Source organism: Ailuropoda melanoleuca, chromosome 3 (assembly GCF_002007445.2).
Source record: "Ailuropoda melanoleuca isolate Jingjing chromosome 3, ASM200744v2, whole genome shotgun sequence".
Taxonomy (NCBI): Eukaryota; Metazoa; Chordata; class Mammalia; order Carnivora; family Ursidae; genus Ailuropoda; species Ailuropoda melanoleuca.
In genome coordinates, this window is record NC_048220.1 from 61781904 (window position 1) to 61799375 (window position 17472).

At 37.6% G+C, this 17472-nt stretch overlaps 1 pseudogene; it reads left to right on the forward strand.

Moving 5' to 3' along the window:
- The first annotated feature begins 345 nt into the window (after positions 1-345).
- LOC100467136 overlaps positions 346-17472 on the forward strand; it is a 61552-nt pseudogene continuing 44425 nt past the window's right edge.

Consider the following 17472-nt stretch of genomic DNA (forward strand, 5'->3'; position numbering starts at 1 on the left):
TGGAAATTTAAAATATGATATTTAAAATAAAGAATTTAATAGAAAAGTAAATGTTGAGAATATATCACATTTTTATAGACAACAGATTTTAGAGATTTTCTAGAAAACCTCTTATTATTCTAGGAGGCTTAATATCGATATAACTAAATCTGAAAAAAAATTTTTAAAGAGAAGGAAAAACAAGAAGTAGAATAAAATATCCAGAGTTGAAGAAGGGTAGTCTTCAAACCAAAAGAACCACATCATGATAAGCAGAATGGATTTTTTTAAAAGGCTTACAACTAGACATACTTTATAAAATTTCTGACACCAAGATTTTAAGATAATTTCTTGAAAACCTCCGATATGAAAGAACAGGAGTTTAAAAGGAGTATGAAGAAGAGCGGAATCTCATTACTAATGCTAGAAGAAAATGACACAATATCTTCAAAGTTTTTGGAGTTAAATGATGTTGAACCTGAAATTTTATACCCAGCTGAATTATGGTGGGGGGAGGGAATGCCTTCCTGCATACAAGTACCCAAAAAAGTTTTCTGATACCCTTTCCAAGGAAAAATACTTGAAGATGTATTCCAACAACATTAAGAAAGAATGCAAAATGGGGAGGACATATTGTCCAAGAAATTGAGACTGTTAACACCAAATGCAATGAAAAGAAATGTAGGGTGACAGTCATGCAGCAGTTGTAAGAAGGCTTGAAGTTTACAGGACTATTTGGGTTCAATGATTAGTGGGTGTTGGATAAGGTGAACAGAAAGAGAGTAGTAAACCAAAGGTTTCAGTTCCCATATAGCACCATTGTTCTTGGTACACAACCAAGTGGTCACTTAGTCCCTCCCTGTCTAGAATGCCTAAGTAACACTGGAACTCAGTTCACATCTTTCCTTGTCGACAATCAGGTGTGAACCCTCCGTTCCTCCTAACTAACTGCAGGATATCTATTTCTTTTTTTTTTTTAAGATTTTATTTATTTATTTGACAGAGAGAGACATCCAGGAGAGAGGGAACACAAGCAGGGGGAGTGGGAGAGGGAAAAGCAGGCTTCCAGCAGAGGAGCCTGATGTGGGGCTCGATCCCAGAACACCGGGATCACACCCTGAGCCGAAGGCAGACGCTTAACGACTATGCTACCCAGGCGCCCCAGGATATCTATTTCTAAGCTCTACAAATAATGCCTATGAAGCATTCTTCAGTAGGCTGTGATTAGAAAGTATCCCCTCCCAAAGGCAACTTCTCCAATTGTCAATATATGTGAGAGGATAGGGATCTGTCTCACACTCACTTTGGTATCCTGTTATCTATTCTGTTTGCCTCTCCACTACTCCCCTGTATTAGCTTCCAATTCTGCTATAACAAGTTACCACAAACTTAGAGGTTTAAAAAAAAATGTATTCTCTTGCAGTTGTAGAGGTCAGAAGTCTAAAATCAAGGTGTTGGCAGGAATGTTTTCCTTCTGGTGGCTTTAGAGAATGCATCTTATCTTTTTTTAATTTTTTTTTAAGATTTTATTTATTTATGTGACAGAGAAACAGCCAGCGAGAGAGGGAACACAGCAGGGGAATGGGAGAGGAAGAAGCAGGCTCCCAGCGGAGGAGCCTGATGTGGGGCTTGATCCCATAACGCCAGGATCACGCCCTGAGCCGAAGGCAGATGCTTAACGACTGCACCACCCAGGTGCCCCAGAATGCATCTTATCTTTTACAGCTTCTCTAGGTCACCCAGATTTCTTAACTCATGCTCTCTTCCTCACACCACCCCAACTTCTTGCTTCCACTGTCACATCTCCTACCACTAATTCTGATCCTCCTGCTGCTCTCTTAAAAGACCCCTGTGATTGCATCAGGCTCACCCAGGTAATCCAGGGTAATCTCAAAATCATTAACTTGATCATATCTGCAAAGTCCTTTTTACAACGTAATGTAACATATTCACAGGGACATATTCATATCCCAGGGATTGGGACATGAACATCTTTGGGGGGCCGCTATTGGGACTACTACAATCCATTTTAATAACTTAGCATTCATGTGTTGGTGTTATTTTAAAATGTTTAATGTGGTTATTATTAATCTGTAACTGAATTTTATTGATTCTACTCTGTTAAATCTACTAAATTACTCCTTCTTACTCAATCTACTAAATTACTCCTTCTTACTACTATTGCCTTAAATTCAGTCTCAAATCATTTTTCTTGCCTAGACTACATCAATGATGAACTGTTTTGTTCTCCTGTCTTCTAGTCCATCTCCCTTCCTTTCCCATGGTTATTGGAGCTTACCAAAAAGCAATTTAATCTATACTCCCCTATGTAAAATAAAATGTATCCCCATGGCCTTCAGAATAAATAGTAAACCCATGCATTCCCCAGATACACTCTCACATGCTGTTATATAAACTTCACATCCTTCCCTGACTGGGACACATTCCATCAGTTCTCCTCTTGCACTTTTCCCTCGGCCTGGAGGACCCATGCCCTTCCTTCCCCTAACTTACTTCTGTGCGTCCCTCAAGACTCAGTTCACCCTTCGTATCTTCTCATATGCCTCACCTGACCACATTCTCATGCCCTTCACTTCTCTTTACATACTCTTCAGGAGGCTGAAAAATCTTCAATTGCAGCATTCATGACTCTGTATTATAAGTGTTGGTTTACTTGTCTGTCATTGTCAATTGCCTGTGAATTCCTTGAGGGCGTTGACAATGTCATCTATTTCTATGTCCTGGCAGAGGGACTAGCACATATTTATCCCTCAAAAGAGTATTTTTTGGATGAATGAATAAACTATGACATGCTTTGGCCAACTGCCTTTTTATATGTTTATCACTATCCACTCTTTAAATCTATCAAGAGTGTTTCCCAGACACTATGTAGCCAAACGTGTGCGCATCCATGCATATACATAACACAAATCAGCACTTCTCACTATCTGTCCTTACCACTGACTTGACAGAAATCAATTAGCAAACTAATGTTTAATGCTGCATAAACAAGTACTCAGTATATACTCAAGTAAAAATAGACTGAAGTTTTATCAAAGAGCCAGGGTACAAAATCAAAGAAACTGGGGAGGGGAAGAAAAAGTTTTCCCAAGGTTTCTTCAAATTGACTTCTTTAAATCACAAGAAAGCTAACCTGATCATCATCATGTCTCACGTTTGTACAGCATGTCCTAGTTTTAGCAAGTTTTAAAATCATCTCTTCATTTGATCTTCGTGACTGTGTGAGACAAACAGGCTTGGTATGTGTTGCTTCAATTTTAGAAATGTGAAAATAGAAGCTTAAGGGGGGCTGAGTTCTTGAAAGGAATTCGCAAAAGTTAAATGCTATAGAATGGAAAGTAGAACAGTGAACTCACAGAGGAGTTTGTAAAAATACTGATGGCCGATCCTTACCCCAAACTAACTGAATTAGACTCTCAGAGAGAGGGAGGGATGTCCTTAGCATCCGTAGGTACTGAAAGCTCCCCAGATGTTTTTAATGAGCAGCCAGCGTTGAAAAAGCACTAGATTAGAACTCAGGTGTTCTGACTTTACTTCAATGGTTTTTAAACTACATAATGCCAAATCAAAATAGGTGGTCTATGTTATACCACCCAACTAGTGTTGGCATTGGGTTATTTTTGTTATGTTATCTTCGGTGGGGGGGGGGCAGTGGGAATAAAGGTTTGTATTTGGTTTCACTGATCTAATTAATATTTTCCGGTGGTTTTTAAAAAGAGGGTAGGAGTGCCAACATTTAAATAGCATTCAAGACTGAGGATCTAAGCATGTATTTTCCTGGCACCTTGAGAACTATTAACAAGGCTTACTATGGATGAGACGAGAGGTGGAAGGATGGGGAAGCAGGCATGGTCCATGGCAACAAGTGTGTTCCATGTCTCCTATATAACACAACTGCACGATTCCTTTTGAAATTCAATCCAAATGCTGTCACTCAATTATCTGAGGGAAGTTCTAAAGCCCCGTTTATTCTCAATTTTTTCATTTGCACAGGTATATACTGGCAGTAGCTTAGTTGATCACTTAAAATATTTGATCCTAGAAACTGAATGATAAATATATCCCCATGTCACTGTCACATAAGGCTGATTGGTAGGAAATGCACACCTCACAAGGACATTCTGAGGGATAAACAACCGTTACACAGCTCTTGGAAATACAAATAGCTCTCATAAAAAATGTTACCATGCACATGCTTTCTGCCAAGGTAAACTGTAATTTACACTTTTACCCTAGGCATAATTGTTAGTTTATCTTTTTTTGCTGTTCACACCCATCTATTCCTCCCTTGGGCCTCAAAGCCACAAGAATTTTCACAAAGATAATCTTTAAAACATATACTTACCCTCTTACTGACCCCTTAAACTAGCTCTTTATTACTCCAGGGCATTTTAAATTGTTCTAAATTTGTTTTGGAGGCTCTGGGTGTATTCTCTTCTCTGTAGGTATTCATAACCCCCATTAACTTCCGTGTGAATCGGATACACACGTATCAAAATGAAACCGGACCATCATATGTTTAAATCATGATTAAAATCTATTTATACTAAAATAAAAACTAAGAACTAAAATCTGGAGGAAAATGTATGAAAAAAAATGAGACCATGTTGTGCTTAATTAAAGAAGTTTACATTTATGGATAACTAAAATAGCATAGCAGCCCCCGGCACTATTTCCAATATGTCCTTGGTCTCAAGTTATTTACTGTAAAGTGTCCACATTATGAAATGAAATGTATGTGAGTAACTGTCTCACAAACTATGCTTGGCCCCGTGTGTCTTGGCTGTGTTGTAAACACAGAGGAGAAAAGGCAATGTTTTGACCAATATTAAGTCACTTGTGGGTAGAATTTGATCTTACTTATTTATTGTCGGATTTTTAAATTATGTCATAAACACTTGACAAATTTGCATATATACATGTATGCCCATGAAAATTGGGTAATGGAGTTCCAAACAGTCCAATTTTTTATTTTAAACCCAGATCTGTATAGTGCATACCCTCTCTATGAACATTACTAGGAGGCAAATACAAATTTTACATACATATTTGGGTGCTCCTTTGAAATGTTTGCTTTGAAATACAGATATATCATACATGCAAATAAATACACTAATTCATCCATGCATTTAATGATATGAAGCCAACTCTAAACCCCACAGCAGTAAGAAGTGCAATATTAAAATTCATTTCCATTTTACAAATAAACATTGTGCATTTCTCAGATAAAATGTGAGAAAATATGAACTTAGGTGAGTTTCAAACATAGTTTAAAATTAATGGATCTTTACTGAAACATATGGCCATTCTGAGGAGATGTGGTAACGTATTTCTTCAACTGCACTAAGGTAGTATCTAGTCATTTGCTAAGTAAATAATACTTTATTAAGTAAGACCCTTGTGAAGGGAAAGCATCAAATGCAGCCTTCAGAATCATCCAAGGAGCATCTAGAAGTCAATAAATTGGGAGAGTATTTCTTTCCTTTATATACAAAATTACAATGAAACTGGATTTGAAATAAGATTATAAAATTAACAGATATGTATGACGACACAGAGATGTTTCCAAAATATGCTATTTTAAAAACACAATATGATTTTTTTTACCCTTAAGCCTATTTGAATGGCGCAGAAGTAGGCTATTTGAAAATCCTAAAAATTTTCACCTTTCTTCACTCTCCTGGATTTCTGCCTCACGTCCTCCTTTGGAGCAGATTCAGCCTGTCTCCAAAAATGAGCTGAGCTACCCAGACTCAAGTTCAGAGCATTTTAATGAAGTGGCTAACCAGGGGCAACAGTCTTATAGAGATTCAAGATGACTCCTTCTAACCCCTTTGGACTAACCATAAAAATTGACACCATTTATTCAGCTGCTATTTCTTCCCAAAAACTGCTAAATTCGTATAAACCGATCTGCTAATCCTCAAAATGAGTTCATAAAATAGGTATTTTACAGGTTTGAGAAAATGAAAACACAAGTAAGATATAACACGTGAACGTTGAGACAAAATTCACCTTCAGGGCCCTCGGCCTCCATTCTCAGAGGCTGCCTCCTTCTACCTCCTGCTGATTCCCTCAGTAGCTGAACTTTGTAAATCTCACAGAGTGGATACCTACATTCGGTTACTGCCCCAGTTTAGGAAAATCTCCCAAGATGAGGCCAAGTCAGTGTAATTTTTTCAAATTTTATTTTATTGTGGTAAGAACACTTAATATGAGATTTACCCTCTTAACAAATTTGTAAATGTGTAATATAGTATTGTTGACTAAAGGTACAAGGTTGTACAGGAAATCTCTAGAATTTATTCATTTGCTTAACTGAAGCTTTATACCTGCTATTAGTAACTTCCCATTTCCCTCTCCCCCCAGCCCCTGGCAACCATTATTCCACTCTTTGATTACATAAATTTGACTCTTAGACACCTTCTGTAAGTGAAATCATGCAGTACTTGTCTTTCTGAAAATTGGCTTATTTCATTTAGCACAATATCCTCAAGGTTCATCCATTTTGTTGCAAATGGTAGCATTTCCCTCTTTTTTAGGGCCAAAAAATAATATTCCACTATATGTTTATACCTCATTTTCTTTATCCATTCATCTGTTGTTGGACATTTAGGTTGATTCCACACTATTATGAATAGTGCTGAAATGAACATGGCAGTGCTAATACCTCTTTAAGATCCTGATTTCAATTCTTTTGGATAAATATCCAGGAATGGGGTTGCTGCATTACTATCATATGGTAATTCTACTTTTAATGTTTGCAGGAAACTCCATAATGTTTTCCATAGCACTGGCACTATTCTGTATTCTCACCAACAATGTGCAAGGGTTCCAATTTTTCCACATCCTCACCATTTGGTTTTGGTTTTTTTTTTTTGATAATAGCCATCCTGACAGGTGTGAAGTGATATCTCATTATGGCTTTGGTTTACATTTCCCTGATGATTAGTGATGCTGAGCATTCTTTCACATACCAGTTGATCATTTGTATGGGTATTTGAAGAAATGTCTATTCAAGTCCATAGCCCAACTTAATTTAATCAGGTTATTAGTTTTTTTGCTATTGAGTTGTAGAAGTTTCTTATATATTTTGGAGATTAACCCCTTATCAGATACATGGTATACAAATATTTTCTCCCATTTCATAGGTTGCCTTTTCACATTGTTGGTTGTTTCCTTCATTGTGCAGAAGCTTTATAGTTTGGTATGGTTTCACTTGTCTATTTTTGCTTTCATGTGGAACCACAGGACCACAATCGCCAAATCGCTCTTGAAAAAGAATACAGCTAAAGTCATTAAACTTTCTGATTTCAAAATATATTACAAAGCTACAGTAATCAAAACAGTATGGTACTGTTGCTCAGGCAAACTGAGCAATGGAACCGAAATAGAGAGCCCTGAAATAAATCTACATATATACAGTCAACTGTGATCTTCAACAAGGACACCTAGAACACATAATGGGGAAAGGACAGACTCTTTGGCAAAGAGTGTTGGGAAAATTGGATATCCGCATGCATAATAATAAAATTAGACTCTTTCCTTATACTAGACATAAAAATAAACTCAAAATGGATTAAAAACCTAAGTGTAAGACCTGAGACTATAAAAATCCTAGAAGAAAACACAGGGGAACTTTTGGGTTATTGATCTTGGCAGTGATTTCATGGATATAACGCCAAAAGCACAAGTGACAAAATCAAAAATAAACAACTAAGACTAGAGCAAGCATATTTTTAAAAGATTTATTTAGTGGATGGCTCTGTCAGTAAAGCGGCTGCCTTCAGCTCCAGTCATGGTCTCAGGGTCCTGGGATCGAGTCCTGAGTCACAAGGGGACTCCCTGCTCAGCAGGGAGTCTGCTTCTCCCTCTCCCTCTGCCCCTCCTCCCTGCTTGAGCACTCTCTCACTCTCTCTGTCTCTCTCAAATAAATAAATAAAATCTTTTAAAAAAGACTGACTGACTGATTTGAAGAGGGGGGCAGTGGCAGAGGGACAGAGAAACCCAAGCAGACTTCACAATGAGTGCAGAGCCCAATGTGGGGCTTGATCTTATGACCCTGAGGTCATGACCCAAGCCGAAACCAAGAGTCAGATGCTTAACTGGCTGTACCACCCAGGTGCCCCAACAAGCATAATTTTAAAATTTAGCTCAAGCTAGAGGGCCATTTGGAAAAGCTACCCAAGCAGCAACTGATGGACTAGGGCTGATAAGGTCTTTACATATTGCAGTTGAAGCATCCACCACCCCCCATATTTGTTTCTTAGGGCTATTATAACCAATTACCACAAATTTGATGGCTTCAAACAACAGAAATTTATTTTCTCACAATTTGGAGGCAGAGTCTGAAATCAAGATGTCCAGAGGGCTGTGCTTCCTCCAGAGGCTCCAGGAGAGGATCTATTCCTTGTCCTTTCCATGTTTTTGATGACTGTCAGCATTCCTTGGTTTGTAGTTTCTCACTCCAATTGCAGCCTTCATCTTCTTGTGCCCCTCTCCTTTATGGTTTTTCTCTTTTATTTCTTTCAAGGACATGTCATTGGACTTAGAGCTCTCTGGAAAAATCCAGGATGACCTCATCTCAATTACATCTACAAAGTCCTTTTTTCAAATAAGGTTACATTCACACATTCCAAGGGTTATGTCTTAGACATATCTTTACGGGATCTGTAGTTAAACTCATTGCACTCCCTTTCTCAAAACTTTTCCACAATTTCCATTTGCTTTTAGGATTAAGACAGAGTTTATAAATGGCCTAAAAATTCCTGAGTGGGTCTGTTATTCATCTTGTGCTTCTCTCTCCTTTGCTATCTGAACACCTGCAATGCTGGCCTTCTTTCAGCTTCTCCAGCTCCTCTCAACTGGGATCATTGCAAATGTTTTATTCTTCTCTCAATAGAAAGCTCCCTCATACTCCACCCTACACAAACTTCAGCAGAGCCATTCTTTCACCCATACCTCACCCTCAGACAAAGCCTAATTGATTTGTCATACTGAGTATAGGGTTACTTTCCATAAAAGAACGTACTTGTTTGTAATTATACTTTCATTAGTATGCTGATGTGATTAATGCCTGCCTCCTCCACTTGTCTGAACCAGCATAAGAACACAGATCATACCTATTTATTTAGTGTTTTTCTTCCACTTACTGATGTATTTTAGGGATGGGCCTAACACACACTAAGAAGACAACAAGTTTGTTGAATGAATTAAAGAGAGAACAGATGAGTGGTTCAATGAATATGTTTAGATATCATCCTCCTATCTTTCTAGTAGAAAGGGGTCTTTCTAGTAAAATGGATTAATTAGCACTTTGGGGTCTTTCTAGTAAAATGGATTAATTAGCACTGATGGAATATTGCTCAAATTTTCTATAAAGAAACAATAAGATTACAATACACTGGATTGACACAATGACTAACATTAAGTGGAGAATCGGGTCGTCAACTCAAGAAGAAAAAAATAAAAAACCATGCTTGTATTGATCAAATTTACAAATAACCATGCTGACTTTGTTTCTTAGTGCAGGCACAGGCCACTATGCAAGTCTGTCACTAATCTGTCTCTGTTAGGTCCCACTCTCTTGGAATCCACTATGAAAGAGCAAGCCATTTCCTCCACTGTAGAAATAGTAACAGATTTCATATAAAATACAGTTCTCAGCTTTTGTGATTCTGTAGGAACTCCATTCTAACAACGGTGTTAGCTGAGAGAAGACTGGCTCACGTTAAATCCGAAGGCATGCAATATCCATGCTATAGCAGGGGCACCTTTTATTTTATGACTTAAATAAAAACATTTCTAAAATCACATATTCTATGATAACAAGATTCAAAAAGAGCCTAGGGTTATTGGAACACATGAAATTCAAGCTTGAAAAGAATTTAGTTGGTTTAAAATTATTTGAAGATCATATGAAAGTAAGGAATTTCCTTCTAGCCTCAATTTAATACCTACTATCACTATGGGGATACAAGTAGCTAACAAAAAATCTTTCTACTAGATGATTCATATTCCTACATAGAAAGTTGTCTAAACTCTATGTTCACTGAATGAAAGACTATGACTAAAGGATATTTAGTTATTCATTAGTTCATGTGTAACAAAAATCCCACAGAATTTTCAAAGTTACAATAAATTAAAGCTGCATGTATTATAGCCCCTCTTAAAATGAGGAAATAAATCTCCTAGTATAATATATATAATTACTTTCGCAACCTGAAAATTATTAGAATGATTTATCTAGTCACTATGTGTATGCTACCAGTTATCCTATATACTTAATTCTGAATACTGTTAAAATGAAAATCATTTAAAATGCTAAAATCAAAGACGTAATCAGTAAAAGTTATTTTCATGTTAAAAGTTCACTGGAACTTGCATTTTATTTAAAGACTAGAGGAAATTTCATGAACATAAACAAATACTCTAAATGATGCATCACATTCCACTACATTGTCAGATCCTATGGATTTAAAGAATGTTACAGTGATTTTAATACAAATTTTTACATCTGGTTCTTCACTTTACTGATCACTAAAATAACATTGCAAGAATTAATTTTGAAAACTGAAATATTTTCAAATCTATGTAATACAAAAAACAAGGAGATAATCCAATAATAGAGCATATTAAATATAAACTTAATGTTATTTGAGTAACTCACTCAAAACTTTATTTCCTTTGCTTTTTAATGTAAAGAATATCAGTATCTCCTTATTAAAAATTCTATCTGTCAATGGAGCCCATGAGAGAAATCAGGAATTATTTATTTGTTATTTTTTAAAGATTTAATTTATTTATTTGTCAGGGAGAAAGAGAGAACAGGGCAGGGGGAGCAGCAAGCAGAGGGAGAAGCAGGCTCCCCGCTGAGCAAGGAGCCCAATGCGGGACTGGATCCCAGGACCCTGGGATGACCTGAGCTGAAGGTAGACGCTTAACCGACTGAGCCACCCAGGTGTACCGAAATCAGGAATTTAGACCTTACTTCTAACCCCCTCAACTAAAATGCTGGTGTTTACCATGTTGATATCCTCATACTCACCCATTTTCTGATTCTCTGGGCTTTTGGCATCAGTCCTTTTGCTGGGCAGACACTATTAACATAGTCACCTGGGCAGCCAGCATTAGCATTTTCTCCCTTTCAACAACATCACCATACCCTTGCAGAAAATATTTCAATTTTCAAAATTAAGTTATTCTAATTTTAGTATTGTTGCTTTCAAATGTATCAGGAAGGTATTCTATTTAAACAATGCTTAGGCTAAATTCAAATATTCTTCTGTGCCTTCAGTGAATGAGGACACATATACACTTGCCTGGATTATATAGTTGATTAAATAAGCAGATACTTAGCAAGCAAAAGGACTCTATAAGGAATATAACCACAAAATTATCTAACACAAAGAATAACTTTATTATCCTAGTCCAAACCATCCTAGCTTTAAAAGAAATTGGAGAGGGAAAGATAAAATATATTTCGGTCTTGGGGCACCTAGGTGGCTCAGCTGGTTAAGCGACTACCCTCGGCTCAGGTCATAATCCCAGGGTCCTGGGATTGAGCCCTGTTTCAGCTCCCTGCTCAACAGGGAGTCTGTTTCTCCCTCCTTCTCTGACCCTCCTCCCTGCTTGTATGCTCTCTCTCTGTGTCTTAAATAAATAAAATCTTTTTCAAAAATTTTAAAATATATATATTGGTCTTTATATAGGCAAACTACTTCTGAATGTTTAATTTACTGTCATCAAAATTATTATGTGAAAAAGATGCAGCTTTCAAGAAAACAAATTAAAACTAAAGCAGCACTATGTATAGTGGTTAAACAAATGGCCTCTGGGATCAGACTGCCTGGATCCTGACTCTGCCGCTTATAACTATATGACCTTGGCCGTGTTACTCAACTTCTCTGTGTGCAGTTTTCTCATCTTATCTCATCCAAATGGCTTCTGTGGGGTACCCCATCCCCTCTGGCTAAAGGGTGAGAGAGCGCCAAAGCCTGCCCACAGTTGTTTGGGTCTCATTGTCATATTAACTATATGCAACCTGGGGCCTACCTGGGTAGCTCATCAAATTAGACAGTGCTTAACTACAGAAACTTCCTGCCACTGCCTCAGGGAATTTCTGAATTCAGTTCCTCAATCAACAATTCTCACTTATATGTGCAACAGTCTCTTAGAAAACTATTAACTGCCTCTGAATATTGACTTTACTTTGTCAGTGGATACCAAGAAAATATTTCTGCACCATACTTTTAATCTGCATTTGCACTAATCTAGCCTTAATATCAAGTCCATTTCATAAGAAGAAAATTAATTCATCATTAAAACCAAGCTTTTACACAATTTTGTTACTTTCTAAAAGCAGGACAGCACAAAGATTAATAAATCTTAATAAAACTAATAAAGTAAAAATTAATAAAAGGTTAGTTCTGTCAAGCTGTATCATTAACTTTAGTTTTCATACAATGATTCCACCTACTTGAGGGGCACCTGGGTGGCTCAGCCGTTAAGCGTCTGCCTTTGGCTCAGGTCATGATCCTAGGGTCCTGGGATCGAGCCCCGCATCAGGCTCCCTGCTCAGCGGGAAGCCAGCTTCTCCCTCCCACACTCCCCTTGCTTGTGTTCCCTCTCTTGCTGTCTCTCTCTCTGTCAAATAAATAAAATCTTGAAAAAAAAAATGATTCCACCTACTTGAGAACCCTGAGGAAGTCTCCAAGATATTAACTATTATTAATAAATATATATTTTCCTAGATGTGTACAAATGAGAGTCAAATTATACTAGAAATATAAAAATGCTAACAGTGACACAAACTATGAAAGGAATATTCAATATCTTTGTCTCTTAATCTGGCTCTTCCTCCTCCCAACTTCTCACTATAAGCATAGTTCAAACTTCATTGATCCAACTTCTATCTTTCTCAGAACTCACCAGTCAAAGCTTTAACTAACTCTTTTCTGCATATGACTCCAGAGTTTAGAACTCCAACCCTCGGCTCATGTCTTTATTCCAGTAAATTTTCTGTCTGCCTAATGGACATTTTCATCATTTCAAATTTAGACTTGTTCCTCCCTGTAACTTCTTCTCTTCTAATGATGGTACCATAATTTTTCTAATCATTCATGCTCAAATTCTCCGTATGTAACTTCTCGTCTTTCCTCACACTCCATGAGCAGTCAGGCCCTCCAAGTGCTTTGTTGGAACTGGTGGCCCCTACGAACCAAGTGTTCATGAACTGCCCAGTATTCACTGCATCCCACACTGACTTTGACCACTGGGACAGTAACAGGTAGAAAACAAGCAAATACTGAAGTACTTGCACATTAGGGCTTCTTACTCTTGAAATGCTCTCTGTTGGAACCTTGAGCCTCCATGCAAAGAGGTTCAGCTACTCTACTGGGGAGACCTCACAGAGAGAGATGTCCATTTGTTCTGGCCATTTAGATGACATGCCAGGTGCTTTACACACAAGTTAGGAAGCCATCTTGCAATTCGAATACCAGCAGATACCAGGTGAAGCAGAAGACGATTGAGCCCAGCCCAGATGGTACAGTTAAGGCAAATTATTATTTCAAGCCACTGCATTTTGGGGTACTTCTTGTGCAGCAATAGGTTAAAGGAAATGTTTTTTATAAAGCCATCCTCAAAAACACCGTTCCATAAGGATCTCTATTCCCACTGAATGCTCATTGCACCTCCTGTGTAACTGTTTTCTTGTTTCATCACCATACAATGCAACACCTTGAACCAAGGGACTTTTTTATGTTTATATGTTTTCTTCTCCAGCATGGCTCTAAGTGTCTTACTTTCCAAATCTAGAACATCATGGACTCAATAACTATTCACTGAAAGAGGAGAGGGAAAAGAGAAAGAAGGAGGGAGGAGAAAAGGGAAGAGGACTAAAAACAAAAAAGAAAGAAACGAGTCAAGTCAAATTGAACAAAACTGAACAGGAGGCCATAGGCAAAGGGTAAGGAGGAAATGTATTGACATTTCTGCACGCTGAGCAAAGACAAAAGAAAAATTCTGCATAGATAACTATGACTATGAAATATAGGTGAAGGTAAATGCTTGGAACATTTTCTATTTTGCTTATAAGATGATGGGCAATAAAACAGAAATAACTGTCTTATAGAAACCTGGTTATTATGTGCTGACATTACTCCTTTTTCAGCACATGCTTTTATAAGTGAAGAGAATGCCATCAATGTAAGCACTATCAATATATTTCCACATATATTTCTCACATACACTGGATTAAAGGAGACTGAGTTTGTGTTGAAGAGAAGTTACCAACAAAGTCTCACGTTAGGGATGTGGTGAGTGATTATAATTGATGACAGTTTTAGCACTGTAGTAATGAGAACAAGGTAGATTTTTACCATTTCCCACTTCTATCTTTATCACTAAAATAGATCCAGGGTATGCCATTTTCTCTTCTTATTAGTCTTTGTCATAAGAATATGGCATCGGAATGTTAATGCCTAAAAGAACCTGAGGAAAACAAAGTTTTATAGCTTCAAGTCTCTAGTGTGTGGTAGGGCTGCTATCTAAGGAAAAAAAAAAAACACTCAAGTACTTCAGAAATTTTACTCAAAATTGTTGTGCAAAGATTTTATTTTAAAAAACTTTTTTTAGAATAAGTGTTATTTATAAAAAGAACTAAATGATAAATATTAAAATATTATAATTTTTAGTAAATAGTCTTGAATCTCTTCTTTGTTTTGCAGGAAAGGTTCTTTAACAGTAATGAGCCAGAAAAACCTCACTTACAATGCTATCATATGTCTCTGTTCTAAACAAAAAGGGAGAGTGGTTGGATCATATTTATGGCAGGTCTAAATTAGAATGAAAATAAATTTTGGTCAAGTCAGCTTGTGTAGAAAGCATCTTGGTTACTCAGATTAATTAAGTTGAAACAGAGTAGAAGATGTAAGTTCCTTCTGTTCTCATGGGGTTCTTTTGTTTATCTGCCAAATTCATGAAGTCTTTACAATTTATCTACTGAAACAACGTTTGAAAATATTTAGTGCCACAGAGAGGCCTGTTAGGGCAATGCCAAGAGCACTGATTTAGAGCCACACTTGAGTCCAAGCCATTTTTCCACTCACTCCTTCCTCTGTGGTCATCAGAAGGCCAGTTAACTTTTCTGAGCCTCAGTTCTCTTAACTACAAAGTGGGCATGATAATGGGTTATGGGAATATGGATATTACAATAAATAATGTGAGAAAATGCTCTATTGCCGTGACTCTTGGAGGTGGTTCCTGGACCAGGAGCATCAACACCCTTTGAGAACTTACTGGAAATGACAATTCTTGGGTCTCATCCCAGATCTACTGAACCAACAATACTGAGGTGAGGGCCCAGGAACTTCTGTTGCAACAAACCCCTCAGGTGATTCTGATGGGTGTTGATATTTACGAAGCACTTCCACCCACTAGTTTAGGCAAGGGCCTTAATGACCTAAGTCAGCGCATCATTTTCCTTACCTGTAAATTGTGCCTACCTTATACAATTGATGTAAAAATTTAATAAGTTAATATTTGTAAAGTGTTGAGAACAGTGCTGGACAAGTGACAAACATAAGAGTTAGCTATTATCTCATAATCCATTCTCTGCTCTAGGCCCTGGGAAGACTGAAGCAAACAGGATAGACAGAATTCCGGTTCTCATGGCAAAGATAAAGGATATGAGTAAACAAATAGGCAATGTCATTTCAAAAAGTGCTAAGAAGTGCTACAGATTTTGTAATAGTAAAGACTGAATTGGGAGTAGGGTTAAGGGAGGTTCCTTTAGTTAGGCTGTGAAGGAAAACCTCTAAGGGGTTGACATCTGAGCTGAGACCTGAATGAGGACAAAGAGGTAGCCATATGGGAATTTGGGGAAAGAGCATCCAGGAGGCCACAGAAGTGCAAAGGCTGTGGGGCATGAATGTGCAGCCTTGTTTAAGAAATAGAAAAAAGGATGGTATATGGAACAATAATGGGGCAGAAAGTGGAGTGTGACATGGTCCAAAAGGTGGACAATAGATATGGCACATGAGGCCTTGTTTAGCATTTAAAGAATTTGGGTTTCACTCTCAGTGCTACTGGAAACCTTCTGGAATGTTTTAAGCAAGGGAGTGGTATGATCTGATTTTTAAAGACAATTTTAGTTGCTCTGTTGAAAATGGATTATGGAGCAGGCATAAGAGGAAGCATTGGGAAAAGTTAGGAGGCTCCTGCAGTAACACTGACTGGCAAGAGCGATGGAGGCTGGACTGAGTTGCAGTGGTAGACGTGGGGAGAGCTGATCAGAATAGAGATCCGTTTTGGAGGAAGACTCAACAGGATTTGCCAACAAACTGGTTTGGTCAGGGGAGGAAGAGAGGAAACATGGATGAGTCCAATTACTAAATCTATTAAGCCTAGTTTACAAGGAACTTTCAAATATTTAAAAATTTAGTTCTAAGACAAAAAAGAAGTACTGCAAAGAGCATTTTGGCTCAACTCAGCTACTAATTAGCTGTGTGATCCTGAACATGTCTGGGTTCCTCAGCATCTCAGCTCAGTCTTTGAGGCAGGATTTCAGAATATCACTAATTATGGATAAGTAAAGTGAAGTTCACTCTTCCTGAAGTCCCTAACAATACTACAAGTCAAATCCACTGACTGCTTCCCAAGCTCTTGACTTCCACATAGAATTTGATGTGTTGAACCCTTGATAACTCTGTCTTCTCTTCAGCCTTCGCAGATCCATTCTCCTTCTTAATCCTAGATTGTGCCTTCTCTTTTTCTAACCAGATTTATCTTTTCTCTTCCCAATCCTGGTATGTGCTTTTGTAGGGTTCCCTCTCTGGCTCACTTCTCATCCTACATCCATAGCTATATCTATCCTTAAAGGCTAATGACTTTCCCAATCTACTGACCCAGGCCTATGCATCCATAGACTTACTGCGTATTCACTTCCAGGAGTTTCACAGTCATTTCAACTCAACATTGAGTCTTCCTCCTGTTTTACCTACTTTGGTAAATAGAATCAAGAATCATTCAGTCACTAAAATTATAATAGTAATAACAAAATGTTTAAAACAAAATAAAATCTCAAACTTCCACTTTAAATCTTCTAGACACTTAATATGTCACTGTTACTTCCTCTGCATGCTCACTGCTTTTCCATTAGTTCAGAATGTCATCATCTCTCACCTGGACTATTTCATCAGCCTTTTACCTTCTCTGTCCAACCTCCACATCACAGTCACAGTAGTATTTCTAAAATATAATTCATCTAATTGTCTCAATCTCCTGCTTAAAATCCTTCAGTGGACTACACACTATGAGGTCAAACTCCTTAGAATGGCATTCAGAGTCCTTCATAATCTGGCCCTGTGTTAGTCCACTCAGCTGCTATATCAAAATACCACACACTTGCGAGCTTATAAACAACAGACATTGCTCATATTCTGGAGGCTAGATGTCTGATATCAGGGGTTT